We start from the raw sequence: 5,000 nt of genomic DNA on the forward strand, positions 1-5,000 counted from the left end.
CAGCGATCCCCTCCCCCCCCTCCCTCAGCCCAATCTGCGTCGTCACACCACCCACCTCCCCTCGCCCTTCCCCCTCCCCCCTACCGAAGCCTTGAGTGCGGAATATTTGCACTACGGGTTAGGGAAACGCAACCTGCTGAAGCCTGTTAGATTTCTGTGCAAATATTTGATGACTTGTGTTTATATAAAGTATTGGACTTATTCATTCCCAGAAAACTGCCAGGCGTTGCCGTTAGCCCAACCGGGATTGCAAAGGTGCAATCTTCAAAGTTATTACCACACTTGCTACTGCGACCAAAATGCTGCTCCTGTGGTATGAAGTGTGTGCCTATGTAAGCCCATTTACACACGCAAGCACACACACACACACGCAAGCACATACATACACACATACACACACGCGCGCGCAAGCACACACACACACACACACACACACACACACACACACACACACGCACACACACAGACACTACATAGTGTGTGTGTGTGCATATATATCTATATCTATCTATCTATTTATCTATCTATCTATGTATATATACATACATATATATATATATCGATATATAAATATATATATATTATATATATATATTATATAATTAAAACATATAAAATATAATACATATATATGTATGTATGTTTATATATATATATTATATATATATATATATATATATTCTATATATATATACATATGTACATATATAAATTTATATATAAAATATTATTATTAATAGATATATTTATATATATAAATATATATATATATTTATATATATATGCATATAAATATATGTATATAATAATATATAATATTATATATTTTATAATATATATATATATTATATAATAATATATACACATTTATATTACATATAATACAAAAATCTTTATACATCAATACCATATAAAGTATAAATGTACATAAAATCACAGCCCTCATATCTTATATATATAGTATATCCAAAATAACTTATATATATATATATATAACTATATATATTTAAGATCCATAAATATATCACACACCCCCATAACACACACACACCCCCACACACACACACCCAACACACACACACACACACACACACACACCCACACACAAAATATAATACAACCATATTCTCAATCACACTCTAATAATATTATATTTATATATTGTATTTTATGTATGTCAAATATATATATATATAATTATATATAATAGATATATATATCATATATATATATATAATGTATTATGTATATAAATATATATATATATAATATTATATATATATATATCTTCCATCTATATATATATATCTATATATATATATATATATATCATACATAAATTTTATATATATATATATCATATATTATACATATATATATTCATACTATTATATATTATATATTTTATATATATATTATATATATTATATATAAAAATATATATATCTCTATGTTATATATCTGTATATATATATAGATATATATATACATATTATATATAAAGATATATATATTATGTATAACGATATAAATATATATGTATATATGTTTTTATAATAAATGTCAATATATATTCAGTATGTCAATATAATATATATATAGATAAATATATAAAATATATAATCTCTATAATATATAAAATATATATATATTATATATATATAAATTATATAAAATATATATATTATAAAATATATTATAGCATCTTATACACAATTCACACACCAAAACACACACACACCCCACCACACACACACACACATCACACACACACACAACACACATACACACACACACACATATTATAATAATCTATATATATCATTCTTATATATATATATATGTAATTATAATATAAAAAATGTATATATATATATCAATATATATGTATATATAATTATAAATATACAACACTTATACTATAATCATGTATATCTTCTCTATATAATAAAATATATATATATAACATATATATACATATACTATATTTCTATATAATATGCATATATATATATATATATAATATATATATATCTCTTATATATTATATTATATATATTTATATACATATATATTTTATATATAATCCATACATATCTAATATATATATAAATATATATATCATATATATATATATATATTTATATATATATATAAATTCTATAAATGTATATATCTATATATATATATATATATATATATATATCTTTCTACATATATATATATATATATATATATAATATATTTATAAATATTTATATTATATATATAGATATATATTATATATATTTCATATTTATATATCTGCACTACTATCGTAAACTATATATGGTATGATATATTATATACTCTATATATATATATATTATATATATATTATATATATCTGCATACCTATTATATATATCTCTATATTAATATATATGATATATATATATCTTTATATATAAATCCAAAATTCTGCATTATATATATATATATTATATACTAATTTATCTTTATTTCAAATATTAAAATTATATATCTATTAAATAAATCTTTCTATATAAAATATATATAACTCACAATAATATAAATAAATATAACATCATCAATATATACTCACTTATATATAATAACTCTAATATATATAAATATCTATCTATATCTATTATATATATATATTTAATCATATATGTATATGTATATTGCGTGTATAATGAGTCAAGCCCTCAAAAAATGGGAGTCCCCATCCTTCCATAATTTCCAGCCACCTGGCGAAATCATTAATAACAGCTAATCGTAAAACGGATTACCAACAACGCGTAGATTCACCGCTACAGTTATCTCTGAATATAGTTTGATTTTTGGTCACAGATTTTACCTTGATTATGCATGCCTGTTGTATTAGTATTGAAAAAGGCACTCGGCGAGCATTTCAAATAGCGAGCGCACGTTTCGTGTTTGATGAACATTTGAACATCCCCCTCATTATATATATCACTTTTAGTACTTTCTAATAAGAGTTAATCCCTAGAAGATCAGTCTTGCAAAGCATATGTTATTAGTGATAAAGCCAGGCTGTCATTAAGTGAAATAATGAGTATTAATTAATAAATTATGAATTAATCATAGTTTATCCATTGACAGCCCTTGCAGGCGTTTACAGAATTTTTCCTCAAATACCATGTAATGTTCATGTAATATATATCCGATATGGTTATTTACTATTTCAAATTTCCTTGCTTTAGGAATGTAAATTTAACTATATGTACGAGTCACTTACAACCCAATGTGATAAATATTCCTATCGTCTATATATACATCTTTATACACTAACATATATATTTAGATATATATATATCTATATATATATATAAATATATATCTATATATTATATATTTATATATATGTGTGTGGTGTGTGTGTGTGGTGTGTGTGTTAAGGTGATGTGTGTGATGTGTGTGTCGCGCGCGCTGTGTGTGTGTGTGTGTGTTAGTCCGTGCGAGTGTGTTGTGTGGTGTGTTAGAGGTTTGTGTGTGTGCTAGTGTGTGTGTATATATATATATTTATATATTATATATAATAATATATATATATATAAATTATATCCATATTATCCATATAAATATCTATATATTATTATATATATATAATAAAATATCTCATACATATATAATATATACTCTATATATTTACTATATATGCATATATATATATATATATTTATATACAACTAATTAAAATATTTAATAAAAAATATATATATTATAATTATCTCAATTTATTATATATATATATATATGCATGGAACTCTATCATATATATATATATATAAATATTTATATATTATATATCTAAATATGTAAAATATATTTATATTTAACTTATCATATCACTTGATATATATATGATAAAATATATATTGTATAATATATTTATAAAAAATATATCTCAAAACAATCACTCAATCTTATAATACCCACACATAATTCTAATATTACAATAACTCAATTCATATATATTCTCTCTATTATATATCTAATAAACCAACCTAAAATATTCTATAAATCTAGTAATATTATATATAATATAGATTTACTATATATATATTACTAGTGATATATATATATTGTCATATATATTTATAGTATATATATTATATATATATCTATATATATTATATATTATATCTTTTTATATATTATATATATCTAACCACACATAAATATGTATATTATATATATATTCAATCTATATGTATATATATATATTTACTAGTTATCAATATCTATCATATATATTTTATATTTTTATTATATTATATATATAGATAGATAGATAGATAGATATAGATATACATACACACACACACACACACACACACACACACAGATAAAGGAAATCGACTTTCACAGTCTGGGAATAAATCTATAAGTTGACATTTCCACTCTAACCAACAGATCATTCAGTATTCGTTCCACTTACAGTCTCTTTGACAAATGTCTTTTGTTATTTCAAAAGGAAGGGATACCCTGACAATATCTTATAGAAAAGCTTTAGATTATTTTTGAATGATAATATATGCCAGCTCATCAAAAATCAAATCAATTCATGTTTCTAAAACAAGAATATATCTGCCCCCATAGTTAATTTTTTTTTTCAAAAATTATTTATTATTTATAAAAACCACCATCATCAACTTCCTTTACTGAAGAAAAGTCTTTCATTTCAGACTCATCTCCAAATATCATTTACCTTATCATCAGTTCTAAGCATATATTTAATACGCGATTGAAAATCTAAACGTTCTGTCTGTCTCCGCCATCAGCCGAATGAAGACCATCCATTCCCTCGGAGTGATTCTAAAATTCCGTCAACATTTCCTCACTGGCTTGACCTTCTCGTGTCCGAATCCTTGCATATGCACAGGATGAAACCCAGCCTAGACAACGACAGCGCAGCCACACAGCCCTTTGTACTTTACTTATGGTACTGTAGTTATGCCATTCACTCTTTC

This window comes from Penaeus japonicus, unplaced genomic scaffold (genome assembly GCF_977035675.1).
Source record: "Penaeus japonicus unplaced genomic scaffold, GWHDUDI00000001_assembly GWHDUDI00000039, whole genome shotgun sequence".
In the NCBI taxonomy this organism is placed as follows: Eukaryota; Metazoa; Arthropoda; class Malacostraca; order Decapoda; family Penaeidae; genus Penaeus; species Penaeus japonicus.